General features: G+C 33.0%; 1 protein-coding gene across 1 annotated transcript in view; it reads right to left on the bottom strand.

Moving 5' to 3' along the window:
- The window catches only part of LOC149424475 (uncharacterized), a 45,851-nt gene extending 26,635 nt beyond the window's left edge, over positions 1–19,216 (bottom strand). The window contains exon 1 of the mRNA XM_089651612.1: positions 19,019–19,216. The gene's annotated coding sequence lies outside the window, so the exon portion shown is untranslated. The remainder of the gene's footprint in view (positions 1–19,018) is intronic.
- Between the last annotated feature and the right edge of the window lie 1,136 nt (positions 19,217–20,352).

Raw genomic sequence — 20,352 nt, 5'->3', positions numbered from 1 at the left:
TTGAGTTGTGTCAAACAACTGGCCCTTAAACCCTTATAGATCTTGAATATTAATTTTGAAATTTGATGAATTTGTCAAATTCTGTGAATTTTAAACAAATGTTGAATAATTTGTCAAATTTTGTGAAAGTTCTGTTATAATTTCAACATAGGCCAGATGCTTCACAGTACACGGATAGTAAGTAACATGACTTGAATGGAACATTCACAGAACTTGAATTTCGTGAAACAACCTGCCATAAAACAGCCCCCATATAGAGAATAGCGCACTTCAATGATTCACTCATATAAACTTTTTATGCCAGCAAAAAAGTCATTCTTAACACGCCTTAATATGAGTTAATTTTACAATAATTCTACAATTGAAAAGAGAGGCGGGATAATTCATGTACGATAATGACGTATAAATGTATACGCTTTGTTCAAATCAACCGTTTGTACAAATTTATACACTTTTAGATAAGATTTGAAATTAAATTAAAAAATATTAACCTTTTTAGTGTTTTTTCTCGGGTGAAAAAATCGTGATGAGAAAGTATTATTTATTCGCGAGGAAAGTACCTTCAGCTAAAATAATTCCCACATTAGCACTAATGTAAGAGCTTGATATGATGCCACGTTTTAATACGATGGAGAATAAATTAATTATGACTACACTATTTTATGACAGCTCTAAATTACGAATACGGTGAAGAATTCACTCAGTACCGCCCTAACAAAATGCCAACATTAGGAATCAAAACGTTGCTTGATACTTCTTTAGCCATGTTCGATGACCAGTCAGGTACTTCCCAACCTTTCTATTTATCATCTTCTTCCCTTTCCCAATCCCTTCAGCCTCACAACATACCCCAAGTGGAGATGCCATAATCCCACTGGCTCCAGAGAGACGGGAGTGACTTGTGTGCTGTATTCATATAAAAAAAAAATTTCGTAGTTGTGTTTTCATGTTTTATTCGTCTTATTTTGGCTTCTCGTTTATGTTTGACAGGTGAAATTGCCGTGAAAACGGGAACAAATCTTTCCCAGTTTTAAAATAAGAAGTTCTTGTCTTTTGGGTGTTTAAAATACCGAGTCGCAAAAGACCAACAGGTTAAGAAACGGGACGGTTGACCTGTTTTACGGTTTATAGTTTCCGTGTGTAAAACGTATATTGTTTAATATGTGTGCATGCCAAAACGCTTTACAGGCTAATGACCTCGCAAAGTGAACGTATATCCGCTGGGAGGTAAATTGTCTTTATTACAGAGAGATACCTAATGAGCTTCTTGCCAGATGATTGTTGTTTAGGTTCAGGAATATTTTTAAATTTTTTTAACTACAGCAAAATTTTGCTTCAATTAGCTATCAATTTTTTTTTTCAGAAAACAAAAAAAGTCCTTCACATGTCGTCACTGCCGTCACAGCGCGACCCTCAATCCTGAACCTAACTGTCCAATAGCTTCTGATTTTTTTGATATGTTTTTAGTTGCACAAAAAAAAGTCATCAGAGACCAAACTCATTTATATGTTTTAATCCAAATAACCCTAAGAATCACTGGTCACGTTTTAAACACCCTGCATATTTTACCCTGAAGAAGGAAAGGTGGTTCTGAAACCCGTCAGAGATACTAATGATGAAATGGTTTGAAACCAAGTAACTTTGTATTTTAATATAATGTATGACTAGTAGCTAAAAATAGTTTATAATATAGTAAAAACAAAGTGCACAAGCTAAAATCTATGACTTTTTTTATCTTCAAAGTACAATCCCATTAAACCGCAATTAAGCAGTTTGTCAACAGCATGTTTATGTTCAATTACAATATAACATATTTTCATAATATTATTAAGTATTACAATACAACTTATACATCATATTTATCACCAACCACTACCATAATCAAAAGTATTACTAATACAGAGTATCTCTGCTTAGTAGCCATGTTTTCAGTTTATATCTGAATCTCTGAGGTAATTCGCATTTTTTTATATTGCTTGGTAATATGTTGAATATTTTGGGCACTAATTCGAAAGGTGACAAAAATACCAAAAAAATATATAATAAAAACAAAAGTAAAATAAATCAGGAAATTTTCAATTATTCAATTTTCGGTATTTAAAAAAAATTAGTACCTATTTTAAGAAAATGTATATCATAAGCATTTTTCTAAACGAAAAACGCACGTAAGAAATTAATTGTTAAATATACGAGAATGTGTGACGCCTCCGTGGACTGATTTGGTTTGGCTTTTTTTTGTCTACTTATCCATTAGTCCTTCTATATTAACAGCCCACATTAATCTCACGAATATTGAACGGATTAAAAGAGAAAAAAATAGCAATTTGTGGTCCAATGAAATATTCATCAACGGCATGATATCATTACTGGCAACTTTGACTCAAAATAATGATTCACTCGATTTCTCATTACACGTTTAATGCTTATGAATAACATTTTTTTATTATTCTAGCATAATATTTCATCAGACTTTGGTGACGTCACATTTAATGATTTAGATCGGTCATTCCTTGCACGAAAAAAACATTAAGGACGGGTTGTTTCAGAGAATTTGAACAATTCATCGAATTTCACAGTTAATTTTCACTGCGAAAGTTCTATTATTATTTCAGTTTTGTGAAGCAACATAATAGGAAAACTTCAATAGGACTTTCACAGAAAGTTGTTTCGAAGAATTGTTCAAATTCTAAAAAACAACCCGTCTTAAGATTCCGAAATTAAAATCTCTTTTTAGTTAATTTAATTTGTGTTAACTGAGCACGATGTATTATGTACCGCCTGTCTTCCGTCCTACCGCACTTTATCAAAGGAAATTACTTCAAAATTCTATACTTTCATTGTTAATACAGATTAGGTCCTAATTTTTTTTTATCATTAGAGAAAATGGTTATATTAATAAATCTAAAAGAAACAAAACAGAACAAGACACACACAATTTAAAAAAAATAACGGTCACAACTTGGGATTAATATCTTACCGGGAAATCACTCTAACCACTCTATACGTGTACTGTGAAGCAACTGACCCGTGTTAAAATCATAACAGAACTTGAATGAAACTTTAAAAAAAATTGATAAATTATTCAACATTTGTTTAAAATTCACATAATTTGAACAATTCTTCAAATTTAAAAATTAAAATTCAAGATATAAGTGTTCTATTAGAGTTATGTTATCATGTCATAATTGGTCAGTAGTTTGACATGACTGAAATAATACTTTGAAATTTGACAAATTATAATTCAAATTCTGTGTCATAAATAAATAAGGTTTTTTGGAGGTTTTAACATAATATTAATTTATTAAATCAAATAAAACACTTTGTTTATTAACCACGACTTTTTTATTATTACATCTACCGGTTTCGCTAGAGTCGAGCTTCATCAGGATGTGAAATATAACTAAAAACTAAGACAGAGGTCATGCATATTTATAAGAAAGCAGAGGGAGACAGAATATAACACATTATAAAAGTGGGAGGAGTCAAGTATTACATAGGCATAGTGAATTAAAGATATATAATAAAAAAGTACAAAAAAGCAATTTTACATGAATTATACATATAATAATACATTTTAAAGACATAAGAAAAAACATAAAAATATTATAAAGGAGTGGAATGGATTGTGGGAAACAAGTTAAATATAGGACTATAGAATGTGTTTTTTTGATTAGATAAGTTAATTTGTGTATTTAATAAATGGTCTGACAAGTTACTGTTTATAGATTTCCTGATTTCTAGTGATTCTAAATTGTCTAACCTAATGTCTATACTATTTTTATGTAAGAGGCTAGTACCGGTTATTTTATTAAATCTATGGTCTGCTGATATTAAATGGTTGGCGAGTTCCGAAAAACCTTTACCATTTAAACACCGTACATGTTCCTTCACTACGTTCCTTCACTATGTTCCTTCACTATGTTCCTTCACGTACATAATATTAATTGTTTGAAAACAGTGGAAGAGTAATATATCTAATCTCCTCGCAATCAGTGTGTTCAATAATGGGGAAAGCAAAAAAACTAGTGCTTAATCGATGTTCGGATATGGGACTGAAGGTTCTGTACTTAAGATTTCATGTACAACGAAGGAAACGTCCATCACGTGAGAGAAAATTGCCGGAAATACTCGTCTTTTTTATAGTGTGTAAAATAAATAGAAAAAATCGGAAAGCTCAAACTTTTTTAGATGTTTAGAGATTAAGCATGGATTTTTTTATACAAAACTATTAATATCGCATTACGTCTTATGCAGAATGTGGGAAATTCTGCATGTACAAATACCAATATTCACTTTAAACAATCTATTATATTAATATACAGCATAAAAACCGGTGATTCCTGGGGTTATTTAGAGTTAAACATGTAAGTGACATTTTGGTCTTTGGTGATTTTTTTTTCAAAAAATTTAAAAAATACTGTAACTATTGTACACTAAGGACGGGTTGTTTCGGAGAATTTGAACAATTCATCAAATTTCAATGTTCATTTTCGGGTTCTGTGAAAGTCCTATTCATGTTCTGTTATTATATCATTGTAGGCTAATTGATTGACAAAACTGAAATAAAAACAGAACATGAAAAAATCTTTCACAGAACTTGTAAATGAACGTTGAAATTTGATGAATTGTTCAAATTCTCCGAAACAACCCGTCCTAACTGTTTCGGAGAATTTGAACAATTCATCAAATTTCAATGTTCATTTTCGGGTTCTGTGAAAGACTTATTCAAGTTCTGTTTTTATATCATTGTAGGTTAGTTGCTTGACAAAACTGAAATAAAAACAGAACTTGAAAATGAACGTTGAAATTTGATGAATTGTTCAGATTCTCCGAAACAACCCGTCCTAAGGACGAGGTTGTTTCGCAGAATTTGAACGATTCATCAAATTTTCAAAGTTGATTTTCAAGTTCTGTGAAGTTTATATTCAAGTTCTTTTATTATATCATTGTTGGCCAGTGGTTTCACAAAACTGATATAAGGAAAGAACCTTCACAGAACTTGAAAATCAACTAGATTAATAGTTCAAATTCTGTAAAACAACCCATCCTTGGGGTTGGGATGGAAAGTTGCGCGGTTACTCAGGCTAAGTGTCCAGTGACAATATGTGAAAGATTTTTTAATGTAAAAAAAAACAACAACAAAAAATGTCACCGGAGACCAAAATTTCGTTTACTTTTTTTACTCTAAATAATATCAGGAATCATTGGTTAGAGTAAGTAAGGGGAGTAACTTAACTGTATCTATATTATTATAGTTTGAAGGTAAGAATTACCCTTTTACAGGTTATTAATATTGGCACGACTTTTGTTCGAATTTGTGATTCGTGTTCTCCGATTGCTCCGATTTATGTTTTACTAATTTTTCACGTTTTTGAAGAGTGGTCGCCCATTACAAATACATTTTTAAGCTGTTACTGTATTTAAACAATAATAATTATGTATTAATATCTGCAGCTCTTAATTTGCTTTATTATATATTCAAGGATATAAGAAGTATATAATATCCATAATAATTAATTAATTAGAGTATCCAACATCTTGGACAGTCTAAGATCTGCCATTTCAGAAAGTAGACATATTTCTGTGATTCTCTTTATAAACAAAAAATAATAAATGGGGAAAAGGAACACGTGAAAACGGCATCTTCCGCGAAAAACAGTGAAAAAATTGCTATTCGTTCTAGTCATGAAAAAAATAACAAATAATACCAAGAATTTTACAAACTAATGAGAAATGGAAATCAATTTATTACACCTAATTTTAAAACAACACAAATGCAAAACCATTATATTTACCAAGCCACAAAAGAACTACAATAATCTCCCTTCTGAACTGCGCTATATTGTCAACTAATTAGAGCAAATAAATGAAATAAAAAATAAATAAATAAAAACTTAAATTAAACATTATATTGAAAAATCTACATTCTATCCAAAAATATTATACATATTATACAACATAAAACCTATGTAAGAATCGTGGCTCCCTTATCAGACACAAGAACTCCTCTTTTCTGATAAGGTATACATAACCAATGATGATCTAAAATGTAATATTTTTAAATATTTATGTATCTATATTCCTTATATTACAATAAACAAAATGATTATTTCTTCTTTTTGTGTAATAATTAATAATGAAATTGCTGAATGCTTCTTGTACGGCCGATACTAAATATGGCAAAGTAATGGGATGATGACAAAAAAGTCAATTGTTTTAAACGTTGCGCTGAGAGATGCAACTTTTCTGTAAACCGTACCCACTTTTTAATTTGTAGGGTTAGTAAATGAGCGGCCGCGGTCTCCTTTGTGTGCGGTCCCGGTTCCCACGGGCCCGCGGCCCTCGGACCGGTATTACCGTTAGCGGGCCGCGAAACGGCCGCTTTAACATTTTAAACTCAGTTTAAGCCGGGCTTAAACCAGCCCGGACTATCGCCATAACGACAGCCTGGGAACAATAAACAAGGCGACGCCGAGACAAGGATTTACAACGTTGAAACCAGAACCGATACTATCTAATTTATCAGAATTCTATTCTGGTCTATTATCAGTTGGGAATCTGAGAAGAAATTGCAAACTGATTATAGTCACGACCGAGCTTAAGCTCTTTACTTTAAAGTAACCAAGGTATTTATAGATATCGTAAACTCGATCTTGATTATATCTTGGAAAGCTTTTTATCGTTCGATATCACAAATTGAATAAAAATTTAGAACCAAGTTATTTTTGACACCATTATTATTATTATAGTTGGAGTAATTTATTTTTGGGGTTATATGCCATCTGCCCTGACACTGTAATGCTATCCGAAACGTTGGCTAAAGAAATGTAGCGCAACACGGCATAAACTCCGAAAATAAATTACTATAATAATACTTTAAGCGGTGAAAATCTCAAGTCATGCCATTATTATTGATATTTTAGACGCCGACAAGATTCCGCCTGTACACGGAGAAAAAATTTCAATAATGCTTACTATTGAAAATCTATGACTGTAAGCCGCTTTCTGATTGTAAAGTATTGGTAAATTCGTAACAATATCGGAACACGTGTTCATCCACATGCGTCGGTCTTAATAATATATCAGGACGAAATGCATATGATAAAACATATTATGATTTGTAACAACACGTTTTCGGACATAGCATCGTGACAAAACATTTGTATTTTACTGTTATATCTGCCTAACTTTGCAGATTTAAGTGTTGGGAACTCTTTGTAAAAAGTAAAAGGTTCTACTTATAATTGTGTTTATTTACGTAACAAATAATAGGTCTGGATTTAGCTACACTGTTCATTACCTGAGGGTTGGTAATTCTCAGGTTCGAGAAGCTTGTTCCCTGTCACTATAACCTCACAAGCATCTGTTACACTCTAGCGACATCTGACGGACTCTGGAGTAAGCTTTATGACTAGCGCCATCTATCGCTTAAATACTCAACTTATTACCATACATCACATTTACCTAATTTTTTTCAGGATCAATTAATTCGTTAATGTCCTACAATCCCGATTTTAACAGAAATACGAATAATTTGAAGAGATTTTTAATAAAATAGCACTATTTTTATCAGGAAGATTTATACGTGTACAAGCTGCATCAGAGCTTTTTTATGTGAATACCGAATAAGATTCCCAACCGTCTGAAGCCAGTGGGACTATACATCTATAAGCACTGGGGTATGTGGTGAAGGTAGTAGGAAGAGTAATATAGAGAAAAGTAAGGTGGGAAAGTAAGCGGCTATTCAGGTCTGGTCACCAAACACGACTACAGTCATTTCAAGAAACATTGCGATTCGGGATAATTGTGATATGTCACCAGGGCGATACTGAAAGTATCTACAACAATAAATAATGGAGCTATATTCCCAGGAGTAGAAGAATGGACTCAAGCAAGAACTTCGCATAGGGTCTTCGTTGGATCAAAAAAATAATATTTTTAAAGTTTATTATTGAACTTACAACTTAAGATTTTAGACTGCGAAACGTCAACATATCAAAAACACTGATTCCAAAAGATTCCATGTTTCCCTTCTCTTGTCTGTTATACTTTGCCAATCGTTCTTCTCAATAACTAACTTTTACTTTTTCTACAAGAGACATGTATTATATGGGGGGACATACTTAGGTTGTGTACAACTATCTCTGTTGCAAAGAGAAAGGTCCTGGGATCAACTTTTATTCTTTAGTGGTTTCATTCGAGTACTTAAACTGATTTAATTTTTTTCAGTGTGATAAAAAAGCGAATGGATTTCAGGGCGTCACTTTTTACTCCGTGTTTGTCGTGTGATATTGCATATATTGCAGGTGGAGAAAAAAGTGAATGGATGTCAGGGCGTCACTTTTTAATCCTTATTTGTCGTGTGATATTACAGGTGGAGAAAAAAATAGTAATCTAATAATGATATTTTTTTAAATGAATTTTAAATTTATTATAACGAACAGATTTTTCCTTTAATAGTAGATGCATACCTACCAAAGACTATGGTTGATTGGATAGCACATAAATTTCTTCACTTCCTCTTACGTTACAAAATGTGACACTCTGAATTATCGTTAGTTAAAAAAACATAGTCGTTCAGAAAAAGTAATAAAATGCAACTGAAAAAAGTATTGAATATAAACAAGTTGACCAAATAACAAAAACGTTAAATTACCTATCTGGTAGGTGGTGATAAAGTTTTTTATTACAAAATATCAGCCAGACTGAAATGTGCATCTGCATAAATTTTGGAAGAACCTGTATTCTCTGAGGTGAGTTTTAACATGCACGGTATTTCCGTTTTTAGTTTACGAGGATCGTGAATTTTCCAACATATTTTAAAGAATAATAAATTCGATTTGTATGCCTCCAAAACAAGTTCACGAGGGTCTGTTTTAACATTGAAAAAGAGTTATTTGATGTTTATATTCTGATTACTATTAGGACGATACAAATTTTAAAATTCACATGATATCATGCACTTTCTAGGTGATCAAAATTTCAAACAAAAAACCAATGATTTTGGAATACTTGACATTGCATCGCCTTTAGGGTCAGCACTCAAAATGGCCCTTAATACTTTATAGTCTGCTAACTCAAGAGATACTACGATTGATCTATCTGTAAATTTTATACGGGTTGTCGGAAATGTCCAAGGTTTGAAAACCGAAATCTATGAAATACTTTCTGCAAATAGATGCACTTTGAAAACCAGTGATTTTCGAACGTTTTACCTAAAATTTCAATGCGCATTTAATAGAGAGATTAAAAGCATGTCAGATAAATTATTCGTAGTATTTCTTGAGTTAGCAGACAACAAAGTGATATTTATGGCCATTTCGAGTGCTAAACGGCGATGCAATGCAAAGAATAATTGTTTTTACTGTAAACTTTTCTTTCTTTAGCAGACTATGAAGAATATATTTGAGTGATGACCTTCAAGTCAGAAAATTATTTGGAATTCTTAGGAATCTGACTTACAAAATAGACATCTCCATTGAACAAGTATTCAAAAATTTAAAACAGCGGTTTGATATTGGGTCTTTTGTTATTTATCGAAAGCTCCGTGAACATGTAAAGCTTCATAACTAATAATTTAAAGGACACTGAAAATATTGCGTTGACCTAAAACATACAGAAAGAAAAAAATTCTAAAATTTAAACAGACCTCTTCAAAGTTCTGCTTTATACTTGGAGATTTAAATATTCGTTCTTTTTAATCACGATTTTAAACTCTAGCTCTCCGGCCTAGGACAAATAATCACGAGTAGATTGTCACTGCACCAACGCGAGACCAGACCGTGGAACGATTCATAATATAACGATTCACAGGTTTCACTTTCAAACCCGGCACCATTACCATCGCTATTATACCGGCATTGTTGCTAACGTCAGTTTCCCGTTTCCTGCGTAATTCACAACAATAATTGATTCACAATTTGTTGGTTTTACTGCGTGCATTGTTATTTTAAAACTGTTTTACAAGCGACTTGTTCAAAAAGCGTTTTACTGTAATTTTCACACGTCCGCGGTCATTGTTCAAAAGAAATTGTTTCCCATTTTAACATATAATGTTATTATTTAAAGAATATAGTTTCCCATTTTAATTATCTTCTTATTAATATTAGAATGTTCGTAATTGATTAGAGAGGTGCAGACATCTTGACGGTTCTCACCTCGAATTAATTAATCTTTGATCTAAACGCCAGTCAGTGATGTAAAAGTATTGAGTAGAGGTCAAATTTCAAGTTAAAATCGTTGTATTTACAATTAACTTTAGCATCTGGCAAGACTAAAAATAAATAAAACCTTGATACTTTCATATTTTACAATGCTTTTTTAACAGATCTTAGCCATTTTGTTATAATAAATGTATTTAAATAATACTTGCACATTTTTAGTAAACACACTACAGCTGTACGTTAATAGGTAAATAAACTAATTAATCATCACGCCGTTTTCCCGAAGGGGTAGCCGGATAGACCGCCACACCACTGTCTTTATAAAATAAATTATGTGTTAATACCGCACAAAAGTCCCAGTGAGAATATGCCATCCCCAATTGGGGTATGTTGTGAGGCTGAAGGTAGTGGGGAGGGGAAGTAGATGAGGAAGAGGAAGCTAGGGGAGTACCTGACTATTCAGATCCGGTCACCAAACACGGCTATAGCCATTTCAAGCAACGTTTCAATTCTGAATGGTGGTCTTACACCAGGGCGATACTGAGAGTATTTTCCAGTCTGTAACGAGCCGCAAGTATACTATATAGTATTTTTAATGATGAAATAGCACACATTGATCAAATAAAATTTACTTGTGCACGCCGGTTTTTGAACCCATGACCTTCGGCTTGCTAGTCGAGAGCCTTACCCCTCGACCACGGAGACTTATTCATGCATTATATTCATGACTTATTCATAACTTATTGACTTATTCATGCATATTTTTTAAACGGGGCATATTTATTTCTATTTATTACATATTTATTACTTATTCATGCATATTATATTTATACACGAAGACTTATTCATGCATATTTATTCATGACTTATTCATGCATAGACTCATCAACTTATATGGTTTGGATATATGAAATGGATGAATAAGTCAAGACCCCGAGAAAGCATAACAGGACCAAGTGAACAATAGTGAATAGTTGTTAAGAATCAAGAGTTTGAATAACAAAACAATAAACATATCTGCACTAGTGTGTTAAAGTTGTTTTACACAAAATAACAACAAATATTGAGGTAATTTTTTTTCAAAGTCACGTTAAAATATTTTTTATAATTATTTTAACGTGACGTTGAAAATAATTATAAAAAATATTCTAACGTTATTTTCAACGTCACATTAAAATATTTTTTATAATTATTAAAGGTTGTGAAAATTTTAAAGAATTACTGTTTGAAAATACTAATGTCAAATACAACGGCGTACACAACAAAATCATGGTACTATATGTACTCCTAACCAATGTGTTTTAAAATTATCACGACAACATTAATTTATCAGAAACATCAAGGAAGGCTAAAAAAAATAATAAGCAGTAATTGTTGATTGAGGTACTGTACAGTGTACATATTGAATCATTTGGCGGGTTGGAAATAAGCCAACATAACTCAGTGGTTTCAGAGCGCCTGACCGGACATCAGAAGGCACGGGTTCAATTCCCGTTGGCGGCATTTATTTTTACTCGGGAGATATTTTCAATTTGTATTGATATTTCAGGCGACTAATTATCTCTAGTTATCCTTTGTGCTATTCATTAAACCTTGTCTTATAAACATTAATTTATCATTAAAAAAATAATGTAGTATAGTTGACTATAATTTTCCTATAATATCCACCGTAGTGATATAACTCCCAGAACTTAACTAAATTTCTCGAATCTGTTTACACTTACTTGACTTCACTTGACCCACGTTTTATTGACTTTTGTTCTTTTGTCCTTGTTGTTTTACTTACGTAGGGCCTTTCTAATAAACTGTTTTAAATTTTACAGAACTAATAAACAATCATTAATGCATCGTAAATGGTTGTTTGTCAGCTGTGTAAAATTTAATTCAGTTTATTAGCAAGCGGGTTATTGTTTTATTCTAAAATATTCTTGTATATGTACACTGTTATTTTTAACAGTTGGTATTTATTCGTTCTTTTTCTATGTATTTTTGCAGCCAACTTTCTGACTCTACATTATAAATAAAATAAATGAATACGAGTATAACCATGAACAATGAATTAAGTGAATACAAAAACATATTACATTAGATTGAAAATGCTACGATGACGGACTGATTTATCTTTTTTCTAAACGAAATCATATTATCAGCAACGCAGTAACAACGATGAAGCAACTAAGTTCACTACGCTATAGCGCTAGGTCACTTACGATTGCATAAAGCGCAGTGTTATAATTATTCAACATTAAAACGAGAGGATAAGTTAAGAGACCAAACTCGTAAGTTAAGTAAGTATTGATGGTGGTAAAGTTTGAAAACCTTGTGGCGTGTGTGCTTTGCGGTTTGGTTTGGTTTCTCTTCACGCCGGATAAACACAATGGTTTCAAAACTGTATCCACCGCTTTGGTCGCGAAACTTAACGTACGCAATAGGCAGATAAGATAAAACTAACGGGTGCTATCATCAAGGTTTTCACTGACTTTTACCGCTAATCTACTAAAGCGGTTCATTGCGAAAATTTCTCATAGTAATAAACCACAAAAGAATTATGTACATTTTAATGGGATACGATTTATACATTAATACTTTTTAAAAATAAGATTAACCGAATTTATCTATGATTTTATTATGAACTAGCGTAGACCGTGAAAAGTCAATGACATTATAAAAATACAAGACACGTCAATATTCATACTAATAGAGTTTAAAATGCAGCACAGCTTATGAAAAGGATATCTACTCGTATTCAAAGTATATATTTTCTTCTTGGGAATGATTGATAAGTAGTTAAGGTTCAAATATTGTTACAATATACTGTCAAATTACCCATCTGGTAACTCATAAAATACATTTTTTTCTTTATTTTTGAAATATTTTGTGTTTGTGTGTCGTATTACTTTATGTTTAAGATTAATCTATGTTTTCTTTACTCAAATGTAAATTGTTAAACTTGATAAAGACTAGTGAGTCCTAGTGAGGTTGATTTTTATGAGAAAATACGTGATTTATGTTTAGTGAGATGCAATAAATAATTTAATTAATGGGCCCCTAAAGTATGTTCACTGGTCCTAGTTCAGTGAAACCAAGCGCGTTGTCTCATTAACCTATCTTCACTCTATTAATTAATCTAAGCATCCGTCAAGCATTTCAACAAAAGAAATACTAATTCGTATCAACTTTGTGGCTTGTCCGAAACGATGAGTAACTAGTTACAATTTTGAGTTAAAAGTTTATTGAACTTGGATAATGTTGTTGTCAACAGTGACAATTCAACACACTTTTAAAAAGTGATATAAAGTCATTAGAAACGATGAATTTTTTTTTAAATCTAACCTAACTTAACCTACTTAACCCAGTTAATAAAGTTTTTGTTTCATCACTTTCCATGACTTTATATAACTTTTTAAAGGTGTGATGAATTATCATTGTGATGATTTATCCGGTCACCATTGGTTGTATACTCAAGCAAATCTGAATCACATCCCATCCTAGACTTGGACTTGATGGGGAGAAGCGAATTTTTTTCCAGTCTCCAGACCTGATAGGGCCCATTTTATAAAATTAATGTTATTTTTTATTGTACGTAGTTTTGACTCAAATTACACTTCAGAAAAAAATCAAATTACTTCATTCGACCGCAAACAAATTTCCAGGCCAAAACGGCCCCTTTCTCTTTTTAATTGATGTCACAAGATAAAGGATGTAGAGATATTTTTTAGGGTTATTTGTTATTATTAATAATGCGGGATATGAATACACGAAAATAAAACTACCAGCGGATGTAGCTGGGTATCTTTAATATATATTGTACCGTATAACCTTTATTGGTAATTTTGTATTACCGGATGAGGTTATTGATCGAATAATTGTTTATGACTGGCATACCGCTTAAAAACGCTGTGATATATTTAATATGCAGCCATTTAGCATAGCAATTTCAGAATCATTGCAAACATTTTCATGTTTGCATCTAAACATAGTTTATCTGAGTTTATCTATTCCTGAACAATCATTTTAATTATCTATTTTATATAAGTGAAACTGAATAGTTAACTTTCCAGATAAATGTGAGAAATTAACAGTTATCAAGAATGTATGGGTACCACGCACACAGTTTCATATGCAACTGATGTAAACCTACGGCAATTCAGGCGACACTTAAACCAGCTCAAAGGAAAGTGCACGCTATGGTAATAAAACCAATAATATGCAAGTAGCTCTCACACCGATCTCGTAATGTGCATGTACGTGCATGGATCGCTTTTATATTCCCATATTATGAGACTTGTGTACGCTAAGTGCATTGGGGCTTCCAAGAAACCATCTTACAGTCGGTCATCTATTGATATGCATATCGCGGCGTAGCACATCATGAATTATTCATTATCTCTTCTCCGATTTTAAGAACAGATAACACGAGCGTTCGAGGAGCAAAAGAGATCAACGCTTGATCAAAAAGAAGCCGAAACCGGCATAAAAACATACAATAATTTCACATTTATACATTTCTTTTGTATCTAAAATATTGTAATATTTGACGATTCTAAATATTATTCATGTAAGATATAACCCTCGTTAGATGTTTTAAGAACTCAAAGGATATATCTGAGGCGCTATGTTTGAGGGATATGTGTCTAAAATAGTGTGCTATGATTAACCAAAATTTATTAAAAATGGATTAATTAATTTTAAAGATAAAATGGTTTGATATTGGTGATTTTCAATAATACAACAGAACTAACAAAGGTTTACTGTATTTAAAATAGTTATTCAACAGATCCAACAAAGCTTTACTTAATTTTAAATAGTTATTCAACAGATCCAACAAAGGTTTACTATATTTTAAATAGTTATTCAACAGATCCAACAAAGCTTTACTCTATTTTAAATAGTTATTCAACAGATCCAACAAAGGTCTACTCTAAGGATAGATTGTTTCACAGAATTCAATTCAAGGTTCTGTGAAAGTCCTATTCAAGTTCTGTTTTTGTATCATTATAAGCCAGTTGCTTGACAGAACTGAAATAATTACAGAATTTAAAAAGATCTTTCACAGAAAATTAATTTATAAATTTGAAGAATTATTCAAATTCTCTGAAACAACTCGTCCTAAGTGTAAGTTAATGTGACAAAAATCTAATTAGTACGAGTAGATGAATAGAAATTGACAAAAGTCTCAAAAGGCGAGTTAGGTACGTTAGAAAATTTGGGAGGCAGGTATGGGTGCCGCCGTCCCGGGAACCATTTACTGGATAACCAACACCTCTGATATAAGTCACCCCAAGTGGATCGCTACGTTTGGTGACTTAGCAGAGGTGTCCGGGTTCATGGGGTAGGGTTTGCCTAGGTCTGGGCGGCGGATGCGTCCGCCCACCTACTGCGTGGAGGGCCGGATCGAGAGATGCTGGTTGAGGTAGCCCTTTTGACCTCATTGGCCGGACTCTCTTGCACCGCAGTTGGAGGGATGTATTCATACGTCCGTCACTCCTGGACACACTGACCCCCAGTTTCCTACCCAACCATCATACCTTTTTCCTACTCAAAACTTCATCGTCTTCCTTTCCTTAAAAATACCCTCCATACAGCATCATTCAAGATGAAATAGGCCCTGAAGAAAATAATTTCCTATTTGTTTATATTATACGTAATGGTACACGTTTTTATGATAATTATGTTTTTTTAATAATTAAAATAGAAACGCTATATTTTAACAGGATCCCGTCGCATAATTTTATTTGTTTTTTTTCTTTCATCTGAAAAAAAATTAAAAGTTATTAAAATATGGGATTCGAACCCGGGTCCTGCATAACGAGTGTCGAACGCTCTGCCTCTAGACGAGAGAGGAGAGGTATCTCGCGCGACGAGAACCGCGTATACAAAGTGTACTCCTCAATTGACTTGACAAATTTTCGTTTTCAAACACGGCAAATGAATAATATCACATAACGTCTCGTTAACGCTTTATATAGGGTCGAATCGAAGATATATCGGCAGTGTGAAGTCATATCTGTCGTTTTTCAAAATATTTCCGTATATTTGTCCGTTTTGGAAAAGATCTATCGTGTTTTAACAGTCTCATACCCGTATGGAGTCTGAATTTGAAAAACATTTCTAAATTTTGAAAAACTCACTTAGGGCTGTGTTTTTTACTAAAAAAACTTGTCACGCACGTCTGCGAGGGTAATTAGTCGCGTTATCGGCCTTGATTAGTAATTTTAATAATTCAAAATAAAAATAATTAATCAAAATACCGAGCGACTCTACCGGCTCGATTTGTAAGCTATATTTCGACCAAAATATCATATAGTCAAAATATCTAAAAGTCGCAGCACGAGAGCATTTTATCACTTTTCCTCGTATTAAAAAAATCACAAAAATAATTTTTTTTTTAGTTAAAGCGGGGATCGAACCTCGGTTCTTCACGACGATAGTCGGGCGCTTTACCTCTAGACCGCGAAGCTGAGTTTGGAGAGTGACCTAAACTAGGTATATAATATTAGCTAGGCTCCTATAGCGAAATGATCACGGTTTTTCGTGACTGTCATGAGTCGGTTTTACTCCGGTCCTCGAAAATGCATAACGTGCGTAAAGAAGTTTCACTTCAAAAAAAATTTCATCGTTTCTAATGACTTTATATCACTTTTTAAAAGTTTATTGAATTTTCACTGTGTTGAGTTATCATGGAACTGTTCCTTCGACGATACTCAAAAATAAGAACGTCAATTAATGTATGTATTTTCGATATCGATTTCGAGCGGCCTGGATTGGAGAATCGATACCCTGATTCACAGCATTGACTACAGCAGTATTATTGAATTTATGATAATTAAATACAGCAATGTGTTTTTACTGCTTTAGTGTAACACCTACTCCGTGTAGGAAAATAACAATTATTATTTCTAGAAATTACTAATACTAATAAAGAACCCAACTTTCTCGAAGAGAACAATACGCTCGAACATTTCTGTTATCGTCAATCTTTTATTTTAATGGTCGCCCGTTCCGCCGTGACGGTTAAAAGTTGTCTAGTGACAGTGACATTATCTACTGTGATAAAATAAATGTCACAAACAATGAATTGGGTCTACTATCTTTCTATGTACTAAGCACGAACTAGAGGCTTTCATTTCATTCACTTTCTTCTCATTATCTCGATTGAGACCTGTTTACTGGTAGGTTAATACTTAATGTATATTAGTTTTGTACTTACGTACCTATTTGTTTACCTGCGTATTTAGACTGAATGCTGGAGAAATGAGATCCCTGAGGCGTGTGTATTTTAAAACCGTCCACGGCCATATAAAGATAACGAATATTTTTTTCATTAAAAAAATTAACAGCAATTAAAAATAGTTTTATGAAAAATTTTAGCTTACATAAATTATTATACTCTGCAAATTGATTAATTATTTAATTTTTTTTTTAAATAACAGAACTTGAATTTTAACCTTGAAACCTTCAAAAATGAAAGAATATATTACACGTCCGCCATGATACGTTTACAAAGGGACTCTTAAATGGTTTGGAAGTTTTTTTGTTGCATTAACTCCACACAGGAGGCCACGAGGAAAATTATTTTCCCCGGGGCTGTCATCTTTGGGGATGCTGGGTGGAGGATCTTTTTAAGGAAAGAAATGAGAGGAAGTTCTGGGAAGGAAAATGGTATGAGGGGTGGTAGGAATCTAGGGGTCGTGTATCCAGGAGTGACGGACGTATGAATCCATCACTCCCGCTGCGGTGCAAGACGATGGGTCAAGAGGCCAGCTGGAGGTCAAAGGATCTCCCTCAACCAGCCTCCCCCGATCTGGCACACCACGCAGCTGATGGGCGGACCCATTCTGAACGCACCTCACCCGATGAACCCGGGCACCCCTGCTTAATCACCAAACGTAGCAAACCACTTGGGGTGACCTATGGTAGAGGTGTTGATAATCCAATAAATATTTCCCCGGGCGGCGGTACCTAAACCCGCTTCCCAAATTGATTGAAAAAAAAGTTATTCATATACGCCCTAAGACGCGGTATAGTTAATTGAATCAATTTCGTAATAATAAAAATATGATTGAGTCGGTGTATGAATGTGATTAGCGCAAAAAATGTACCGTTACCGAGAAATCTCGACTTTTCGTACTCCCTACCTACATGGTAACATAAATTTAAATTTTTTTATACGGCAATTTTCTCCATTCGAATCAAGAATTTGTTTAGCATTAAATCTTTTCAATAAGATCAATTAGTTAAATTTTAAACATAAACTTATTATATTCTGTGATCTATATTGAATAAAGCGAACAATGGCCTTTACGTACATATTATACGAAATCATTTCAATACAACCGCATTTCTGACCACAGCCTTTTTTTACGTTTGTTCTGAAATAATTCGGCGAAACTCATTACGAAACAGACAAAAACAAACACATAACCTTATTGCATATCTTTCGTTCGAAACCCAATTAATATCTCAGGTTTGTTGTAAGAAAAATAATATTACAAAGTAACAAAAGAGTAATAAAGCATACTTGAAATTACAATTATTTGCAACTCGAGTGAGCTGAAAACAGTAATTCGTAAAAATATCTAAATACTGATGAAATAAAAACAAAAACGCTTTTGTAAAAAACGTTACTGTCAGTAAGTATATAAAACACGTCTCTCATAGATAAAAACCGCGCGTTGAAATATTTTTTATGAATATTATTCGATACCAAATAAATCTGAGTAGGTACAAAATTCAAACAGACTATATTTACCTACCTGTAAAATTTGCCTATTGTTTAAAAACAGCCTAATAATATTTCCTACAGCTGGCAACAAGTGCATAACCTCTAAAGTAAACAAGCGTATGACACTTACGTCTAACGTCAACAGGTGCGTTTTTCCAATTGGTCCAAACTCCGAAGATTACAAGTCAGAAGGCAACTTGTAACACTGAACGGCCGTCCTGTGACTTGAATAACAAATAACAACAACGATAAGATTGACACACTGAGTTAAATATGATTGTATTGAGGTTGAAGCAGGTCTGTAACCGAATGCACGCGCTACCGACGCCACAGTACAATTTTAACTGAAGTTGTATTTTGTTGCCGATCTCCGCTTGTGCTGCCCCCACCTGGTCTCTTGGGAACCTCTGCATGGTTCTGTTTTCTTCCGCTGCCATCTGCGCCACCTTAACCTACTTTGGACATTTCAGGATCAGGTGAGAGAACCAACCAATATATTTGTACATTTTGTGTAGACGTTATTTTCTTTTCTTTTTGTCGTCATCTGAAAGCTTTTGTTAGAAGAATGAATACCTCATTGTGGATGTTGTGTTTGAATCCTGATAATGAATGTCTTCTTTTGGGGTTTTAATTAGGTACCAGGTATGTAAAACCAAGTTCAGAATAATTACAAAAGATGGTGTTCTTTTTTAAAACCATAACATCATCAGGGTTACAAATGCTGATATTATGCTTTTTCTTTTTTTGTCATATCCTTCTTTATAAGCAGGGATTAATGTGGCATTTACGGATTAAATCTACTTTTAATTTATTTTTGAGGTGGTAATTTTTTCAGGAACTATTTAGTAGGTAGGTACAGTAAATTTAAGTACCTTATCAATTTTATAGTAACTATTTGTCAGAGTATAGCAAAAGCCATTTTTAATATAAACCCCCAAGCTTTTAAGTACAATCATTATTACATACAAATATAGATATTTTATTAAATTATAATAGTAATTAGATCTATAGTAGGGATTCAAATTAAAATACACCCTTAATTGAAATTTAGATAAAGGTAGTAAAAAATAAGTAGGTTTGCAGTATGGTACCTATTTATCAATTTGTATTTGAAATGTATTCTTTTGAGTTTATTCCTGTTTTTATGTTAACCTGATATCGTTAAGTAAATATTTGCATAAGTGAAAGTTTTTTATCAGAGTCTCTCGAGTAGTTTAAAATGATCCTTTGTTTATTCCCTTCAACAAAAATATAAAACTATATCCATTTTGTTATCCAATATTCAAAAGCTTTCTCGGCATCTCCCTATCGACGGAAATCACTTCGCCGTCGCAACTCATTGACTTCATGTTGCAAACTGGACGATAAAAGGGCGCCGCACCGGGAAAAGGGTAGAAGCCTCAATAAGGGGGTCACTTTTCCAGTTGAGGTTGTCTTCAAATATTAATGATGATCCGTGTGATG

This window comes from Hesperophylax consimilis, chromosome 4 (genome assembly GCF_061612785.1).
Source record: "Hesperophylax consimilis isolate HC1 chromosome 4, BYU_Hcon_1.0, whole genome shotgun sequence".
In the NCBI taxonomy this organism is placed as follows: Eukaryota; Metazoa; Arthropoda; class Insecta; order Trichoptera; family Limnephilidae; genus Hesperophylax; species Hesperophylax consimilis.
The sequence above is the reverse complement of the archived record's forward strand: the minus strand, read 5'-3'. Positions and strand labels throughout refer to the sequence as shown.